Genomic DNA, 9,133 nt, shown 5'->3' with positions numbered 1-9,133 from the left:
TGCTAATAAAAGGCGTCGGCCTTTAGAATTCCGGGTTGGCGATTATGTTTTCTTGAAAGTATCACTGTTTAATGGTATTATGAGATTTGGACGTAAAGGGAAGTTAGCTCCACGTTATATTGGTCCGTATGAAATTGTTGAGAGGATTGGCACTTTGGCTTATCGTTTGGATTTGCCGCAGAGTTTGTCTGCGATACACGATGTGTTTCATGTATCTATGCTGTGGAAATACGAGTCAGATCCATTTCATGTATTGAGTACCGAGGATGTGGAGTTAGATAGTTCCCTAAGTTATGTTGAGCATCTAGTTCAAATTTTTGAACGAAAAGAGAATCAACTCAGGAACAAGACGATTCCTTTGGTTTTGGTACAGTGGAGTAGACAAGGGATAGAAGAAGCTGCATGGGAGTTAGAAGCTAGAATGCATCAAGAGTGGCCTCACTTGTTTGAAAATATGATGAATAACTCCATGTACTCAGATTTTCCTATGTATTATCAGTGGTAAATATTTTAACCACATTGTGTAAGTGGTGTATGCTAGATTTTGAGGACGAAATCTTTTATTAGAAGGGGAGAATGTGAGAACTAGAATTTAATTATTCAGTATTTGGCAAGAATTAGAAATAATTATTTTAAAGTGCTAAATTAAAATAATTAAGCCAAATAATTATACTTGTGTGTTAAACATATGTATTAGAAAAATATTGGGATTATAGACGATATTAAAATACATATCGATGTTTAATAGCACACGGGAGTTGTAAATATTTGGACCGGGTCACATTCTAGCTTTTGGGCTAATTGGATACATGTATATATGTGTATATGTGTTATAGGAAACCCATTTCCCCAAGCCCAATCCATTTCCTCTCAACCTTCTCGTTTCTTCTCTTGGCATCTATTTTGTTCTCTTTCGTGCTTAGCTTTCAACCCGCTGCTCATCTCTTCACCTCCAGTAATCGCAGTGTCTTCTTCCTTGAAGATAGTTCAGCAGCTCAAAAGTTGGTTTAAAGCAAGAGCAAGTAAGCAACAAGCTCCCTAATGAGTCCTTGTTGTTATGTTTTCTTTTCCAGCCTTCATTCTTGCGTAGTTTGTGTACTTTAAGGCTTGAAGATCTCATTTCTAACCCTATTTCAGTTCAAGGAAAGCTTTTGAAGGTAATCCCTAAGCCTAGGTTTTAAATTTTGTTCATGGTAGTAGAAGTTGGTTTCTGTTTTCAAGTTGCAGGTTTTGGCTTCTGATTTTTGGGTTTTTGTGTGGTTTGCACTAAGAATCTTGACTTGTGGTTCAAATATAACTTATAGCTCTATGTGTAAGCTTTCTGTAGCCACTGACAAAATGGAATTCCAATTAAAAATGGATTTGATATGATTTTTATATCAAAAGGTGTCAAAAGGGAATTCTGTGTGGGAGCTGCGTAGATTAGCTACTGTATTTCGAGTTTATGACATTTATGCGCTCAGATTCTGAACTTGTGATTCAAATAAGAGTTGTAGAGCTATGTGGTTTCTTCGTATTGATATAAGAATCGTTAATTTCCATTAAGAATTGAAATATTTATGCTCATTTTGCCGAAACTGCTCAGGTACAGACTGCTGTCCGCGAATCGCGTTGGTAGTAGCGACTTCTTGATAATTTTGGGATTTATCTATTAGGATTCTGGAAACGGTTTCTTCTAGGAAAACTTAGATATTTCAGTTTTCTTTCATATCCAATTGGCAGATATCGATTTGAGTCAATGATGTGTTAGATATGAATTTTATACTCATAGGTGTCAAACCTGGATCTGTCACACAACTCATTTCTCATGGTTTCTGGTTTTGGAGGTTTTTCAGTGTTGAGATGATTGAATTTCTTTCTGATTTCTTCTGATGAAATATGAAATTTTGAGTTAGGATTCCAGCCATGTATGATAAATATGTTTTGGTTAAGTTTTGGTTGAGTTATGACCTTAAAACCGAGCTTAGGTCCAAGCTGGAATTAGTAACTTGTTTTTGGCTAAGAGTTGAATCTTTATTTGATGAGAATAAATTATTTGCCACAGGTTTTAATAGCCAGGAAGCTCCAAGGAGTTCATAAACAATTGTGGTAATTTAATTTGAAGGTTGAGGTACGGATTGATCGATTCTTTACAGCGTCTATAACGACGTGTAATTTAAATTGATGTGATTTTATGAGAATTATGTGTTTATGTGCTCTTTGTGTTGTTTGAGTGTATTTTAAGATTATTCCTCATTTCTTAAAATAAATGTGTTTTTTTAAATATATTGGAATAATCTATGGATTTATATGCATTGTTGAGCACGCATTCATATCGAGCCATGACTCCGTTGTTTACGAGATTTCTGTTTACTCTTGGATGAGTTATTTAGACATCAAAGCCGAGGGCGTTTAAGCGTCACACCTCTGATGACTAGCGGAAGAGCCGAGCAGTTCTGCAGACTGAAACCCCTGACGCAGATGTGCAGGGCCGAGGGCGTATTTGACACGTCACACCCCTGGCACATGTGGCCACATTTGTTACAATCGCTTATTTCGATCCAGTTTGATAACCAAGATTATTGGTACCCTACATGCATTGCATTGCATTGATTTCATTACATGTCAATTATTTATGCTGTAATTTATTTGATCTTCATACTGGGGTTTGACCCCTGTCCCTCGGGGCTGCTGTGGTTTTTTTGTGATTCCATTACAGGTTATACAGGTGGTTCTGATACAGCTGGTGGAGCGTCTGCCAGTGGAGCCCAGTGAGTCGGTTTGAGTTGGGAGTCCCCAGATATTTATACTATATATTTAGTCATTTGCCGAGGAGATGCCTCGTGTATTTGTATGGTTGTATTATTGAGTGTTGGATCCTATTTGGTGTGATCAGGCCTGGCTGGCTCTGTGTGCTTCTGGTATTCTGTTTGTTTTAACGGACTCTATTTTCGAATATAAATGTTTTGTTGTGTTTTGAAACTTTAGGTATCTCCTATTTACGGGAAGGTCATGTCGAAATTTCTGTAGGCCCAAAATGGAAAAATTTTACTTGTTTTCGCATTTTACGCTAATAAATCCTGGTTGTTTGATAATAAAAATTAATCAGGAGCACGGTCCCTCACAGTTCGAGGAAGGGTTGGTCAGTATATCATCAAATGATCATTCATCTGTATGAATGGACATCTTCATGTCATTATCAATGACACATGAGATGAGAGTCTCAAGATCGAGCGAATTTTATCATTATTTTAGGCGATTTAATCGACTAGAAACCAGTTTATAATATACAATATGCTTCCTAATGAGTTTCATAATCTTACGTTAAGAGGCAGACCTGATGATACTTACTTTATATTCAATTACTTTATATATGCAGCTTTACTCTCGACTAGAAACCAGTTTATAATATACAATATGCTTCCTAATGAGTTTCATAATCTTACGTTAAGAGGCAGACCTAATGATATTTACTATATATTCAATTACTTTATCTATGCAGCTTGCATTAGTAAATAGATAAAGTAAATATCATAATTAGATAAATTCGTAAAATATTAACTAAATAAAGATTGTTTTTATATAAGAGTCAATAAAAATTCATGTCATAAGTTGGTTCATCGAACACCTACTCTAACAATTTACGTGATTCGACCAATATCACCTACATCCATAGGAGAACAACTAGTCCTTTATTGATGAGCAAGTCTATTAAAGAGCTTTTACAAGATTGTGATTCACTGATAGACTCCCAAGTCTTGACATCTTCCTCTCTTACTGCCTTTCCAATAACTTATTTGCTAGACTCATCAATGTGCCAACTTTGTGAGACATTATTTTACACACTCCATCTACCGTATTAGTTGGAGTGTTTTGTTTTAAATGGAACACAATTCAGTTCTCTCATTTATTTGCCTACTCAACTACTATTAAATTATAACATGTTAATAGATTAAATTTTTATTTATTAGAATAAATGCTTTTTGATGTATAAATTTATAATTATTATTAGTCTTTCATAAAGAAACACATTGTTTTGATTTAATATTGATGTTCAAAAATTAAAATAATATTTATATTTAATATTGATGTTCTCGAAAGTAGTACAAATTGTAGTTTTATAACACAAATTTAATTTTATATTGATGTTTATGAAGTAGCGCAACACAATTTTATATTGATAATCTCGACTAATCTAGAACTTAAAACATAAAGATATAAGATTTATCTGAAAAATATTGTTCTAAGATCTAAATATATAAATGTTTTGAGTAGGTCTCTTGTGAGACGGTCTCACGAATCGTTATCTGTGAGACATGTCAACCATATCGATATTCAAAATAAAAAGTAATACTCTTAGCATAAAAAGTAATAATTTTTCATGGATGATCTAAATAAGAGATCTATCTCACAAAATACGACCCGTGAGACCGTCTCACACAAATTTTTGCCGAATATTTTTGGAGAATATTGATCAAAAATCTAAGATTTGTCAATCTTGTACGAATTAGAAATATGTATTCCTTTTGATTTAAATTTTGTTATCCTAGTCTAACAAGATCGTTTAGTATTTGCATTATTTTAAAATTTTTTTGGTCGGTTAGTATTTGGCTTTTGATTTTCATTAATTAAAAATTGCAATTATATATATAACAATAAAATAAAACATCTCTCGCTTATTTGAAGCTAGTTCCTTTAATATTTTTGTATGAACATAAATATTTGATTGTTTTATTTATAACAATTGCAACACAGTAAGATTTGGATCAATTACAATATTCCAGTTCTAACATCCAAGTAAAGAGGTTAAATCCAAATCGCTTATAAAATGAATCGGAATTTTTTTTTAAAAAAAAAAACTAAAGGTGCCATTTTTAGAGAGAATGAAATTTTGGGGGCCGAATATAGATTTATTATTCTTCGAATATTTGGAAGTAGATAAACATGTTGAGCGGAGAGCCAGTACAGTATAAACAGCTGGGGTGCGCCACTTCCATTCCACGAGTCTCACGCATCTCTCCTCGGATTCATTTTCGCCGCAGGTATGCAGTCAATCTTGTTTAATTTATCTGTTTTTCAACTTTTTTGTGTTAGAATTCCATTGGCTCGGAAGTTGATCGATTTAGATTTCAGTGTTGCAACATAGAATTATTCATGATCATGTTTGTCGGAATGCCCCAATGGAGAACCCCTTTTCCAAGCTTCTTCAAATGACGCTCATATGGATGAAAGCTTATCATAGAGTTAATGATATTACTTTTTTTTTTTGAAACAGATGGGTGGGGGAGATACATTTTTGTGTGTGTATTTATATACTGTAAATGGCTTCAGTTGATTTTTTGTTCGAATTGCGTGTGGTTTGGTTTATCAAAACTCTCTTATTTTTTTAACATACATGAATCAATGTATATAAAGCAAAAACCTAAATCCATATCTCATATCTAATATATCTATTCTAAATTTAAAGTTTAACTTAAATAAATATCCTAATGATCTTATCTAAGATATCTAAGATTTTCAACACTCCCCCTCGAGCATGGCGATATATATATCTTTCATGTCAAGCTTGGTCTGTAATTCTTCAAAGTGCAGTCGATGGAATGACTTTGTCAAAATATCTGGCAGCTGCATATATGTGGGAACATAGTGGAGATCAACTATTTTCTTCTCAATCTTTTCATTTATGAAGTGTCAGTTGATTTCCACATGCTTGGTTCGGTCATGATGAATCGGATTCTTGGCAATATTTAAGGCGGCTTGGTTGTCACACATCATCTCAATCGGATGACTATTTCTTATCTTTAAATCATTGAGCAGCATTTTAAGCCACATGCCTTCACAAATCCCATTGGACAAAGCTTTGAATTCCGCTTCCGCACTGCTTCGGGCTACAACTTGTTTCTTACTTCTCCATCTCACGAGGTTACCCTATACAAATGAACAGTGTCCGGAAGTAGAATGTCAATCAACGGACAACCTGCCCAATCAGCATCATTGAAGTCTTAACATTTCTGATTGCAGTCTTTCTAAAGAGCAACCCTTTTCCAGGTGTTCCCTTCAAGTATCTTAGCACTTGGTATACAGCCTCCATGTGTTCTTCAGTAGGTTTAGTCATGTACTGACTGACAACACTTACAATGTATCCTATGTCAGGTCGAGTGTGTGATAGGTATATCAATTTTCCAACCAGTCGTTCGTATTTTCTTTTGTCAACAACCACTTGATCTTGATTCTTGATTCATAACATTTTTCACATTTGGGTCCATTGGAGTGTCAACTGGTTTGCACCCTATCATTCCAGTGTCTCTCAGTAGATATAGAACATACTTTCGTTGCGAGATTGAAATTCTGTGAGATGATCTTGCCACTTCCATCCCCAAAAAGTATCTAAGTTTCCCAGATCTTTGATTTCAAATTCCCTTGAGAGGACTCCTTTTATGTGAGTCATTTCTGGTTCATAATCTCTTGTGAGAACAATGTCATCGACGCAGACAATGAGAACAGTAATAATTCCTTTGGTGTGCTTGACGAATAACGTGTGATCTGCTTGACACTGTAAATACCTTTCTTTAGTCAACACATTTGTAAAACGATGAGACCAGGCTCGAGATGACTGTTTAAGACCATATAGAGACTTTTTCAACTTGCACTGTAACGATCATGGAACATTAGGCTGAACCAACATGAGCCTCGGCCCATATCCATGCACCACTACTGGTCATGGGTCGTTAGGATAATCCAGCATGAGCCTAGCCGGTAGCAGCACTTTAAGAATCTAGGTACTTAAGCCTCGAGGTCCTGGGTTCAAGTTTTGGGGGAGGCGAAAGAAACCATTTTCTAGGGGTGTGATATTTAATGAGTCACGGTGCATGGGCATGGGCTAGGCTCATGCTGGACCATCCTAACAACCCATGACCAGTAGTGGTGCATGGGTATGGGCCGAGACCCATGTTGGTTTAGCCTAATGTCCCATGATCGTTACAAAAAAAACGTCTTTTTTTGTAACGATCATGGACCATTAGGCTGAACCAACATGAGTCATTTGGCTGAACCAACACCAACACTTTAAGAGTCTAGGTACTTAAGGCTGGAGGTCCTGGGTTCAAGTGTTGGGGAAAGCGTAAGATACCACTTTCCAGGGGTGTGATATTCTATGAGTTACGGTGCATGGGCATGGGCTAGGCTCATGCTGGACCATCCTAACAACCCATGACCAGTAGAGGTGCAGGGGTATGGGCCGAGGCCCATGTTGGTTAAGCCTAATGGCTCATGATCGTCACATGCAAATTTTGTGTTTCACTGCTTCTGTCACAAACCCTGAGAGAATATCCATTTATACCTCTTCCTCCCGTTCCCCATTGAGAAATGCATAGTCAAGATTGACGGCAATTGATAGGAGTAACCTTACGTTGTTGAGTCTTGCTACAGGAGCAAATGTCTCTTGGTAATCAATTCCATAAGATTGAGTGTACCTCTTAGCAACAAGCCGTGCTTTGTATCGTTCAATGCTTCCATCAGCCTTAATTCACTATGAAAATCCATTTGCTCCCAACCGTTCATTTCCTTGGGGGAAGTTTTGTAGTCTGCCATGTAATATTCTTTTTCTAGTGCTTTGATCTCATCGACGGTGGCAGCCTTTGACTTAGGATCCTTGAGTGCATCCTCGATTGAACCTGGAACCTGAACTTGATCTAAATTGGACACAAAGGCACGATATGCAAGAGATAACGATTTAAATGAGACAATGTTACATATCGAGTGTTGGGTACATGACCTAGTTCCCTTTCTCAACGCAACAGGTCTGTCATCAATGTCAAAGTTTTCAATTATGGGAGAACTACTGTCAAGTTCAGTAGTACCTTGGTCTTTTTCATTGGGAATTGGCCTCGTAGAGAAGTCTTGGACTGGTTAACTGAGTGCTGCTTCTTGTTGTCTTTCCATTTGGATGGCCTTCCTTCTTGAATAAACCTTGAGGGGTGTGTTTGGGGAAGTTGATAGGTGGTTAGGTTCTGGATCGACAGAGATTGGGTGGGAAATAAAGTGGGATCCCCAATTTACGGATTCATTTTCATTGTTGTCTCTATCCCCCTGAATGGATAAATTGGGATAGAAGGGTTCATTTTCGAAGAAGGTGACATCAAGATAATGATAAAACTTTTTGGTGATCGGGCAATATCATTTGTAGCCCTTCTGGTTGGGGGATTATCCTAGAAAGATGTATTTGATGGCTCGCGGGTTGAGTTTCCCACGATGTCGGGAAAGAATATGGACGAAGGCAGAACACCCAAAGACTTTGAGGGGAATGGAGTTTAGGAGATGTGTTTGTGGAAAGTGTTCCACAAGAACCTCAATATGAGTTTTGTAGTTGAGGACACGGTCACACGGGAAGGCATATGATTAACTAGGTAAGTGGCAATGAGTACCGCATCACCCTAAAATTGGCGAGGGAATGTGTGTGTGTACAGAAGGACACACAATTCGAAGAGGAAATATTAAGATTCTACATGAATCTTTATAGGAAGTCGGACGGGGTGGAGAGGGACTTCGACGGGGTGGAGGGAGTTTTCCATGGATTGGATTGGAGCGAGATAGAGGTAACTCAAGCAGAGGGGTTGGAGGTGCCATTTGGGGAGGAAGAGGTTAAAAAAGCAGTTTTTGAAAGTGATGGATGCAAAGCACCGGGACCGGACGGGTTTACGATGGCCTTCTTCCAACATAATTGGGATACTGTCACGCCCCGAGTCCGAAGCGTCGGTGACATCCGGCATTGTTTATGTAACGCCCCGAAAATTTAAAGGTCCACGCGAACCACATGCATTTGAATTATTAAATTCTCCTGTATTTTAATTAAATATTTTAATTGCATGATTAATTATGTTGTGCATATTTACATGTTTAAAATATATTTTTCTACATTGTTGCATAAAAATGTAATTTTAAAGGTTATTCGAGTTGCGATCGATGAACGGAGACCGAGGGCTGAAAAACGTAAAATGTTTTTATTAAATAATTGTGGTTAATTATTTAAAATATGATTGTGGGTTTTTATTATTTTTGAAAATAAGGGGTTTTGAGGTGATTTTATACTTCGAGACGTAAATTTTATCGATGTTGGTTTTTCAACAAAATACGAACTTTTTTGACAACCCGGCTA

At 36.8% G+C, this 9,133-nt stretch overlaps 1 long non-coding RNA gene across 2 annotated transcripts; it reads left to right on the top strand.

Moving 5' to 3' along the window:
- Positions 1-875: 875 nt before the first annotated feature.
- Positions 876-2,680, top strand: LOC142518589 (uncharacterized). Of its 2 annotated transcripts, none has more exons than XR_012813595.1 (3): positions 876-1,022; positions 2,045-2,088; positions 2,373-2,680. It is a non-coding gene; the product is annotated as an uncharacterized LOC142518589 (long non-coding RNA). The 2 variants fall into 2 exon arrangements; XR_012813597.1 differs by having other exon boundaries at positions 2,045-2,104.
- Positions 2,681-9,133: the final 6,453 nt, after the last annotated feature.

This window comes from Primulina tabacum, chromosome 1 (genome assembly GCF_025594145.1).
Source record: "Primulina tabacum isolate GXHZ01 chromosome 1, ASM2559414v2, whole genome shotgun sequence".
Lineage (NCBI taxonomy): Eukaryota > Viridiplantae > Streptophyta > Magnoliopsida > Lamiales > Gesneriaceae > Primulina > Primulina tabacum.
This window is presented reverse-complemented; position numbering and strand designations above follow the sequence as displayed.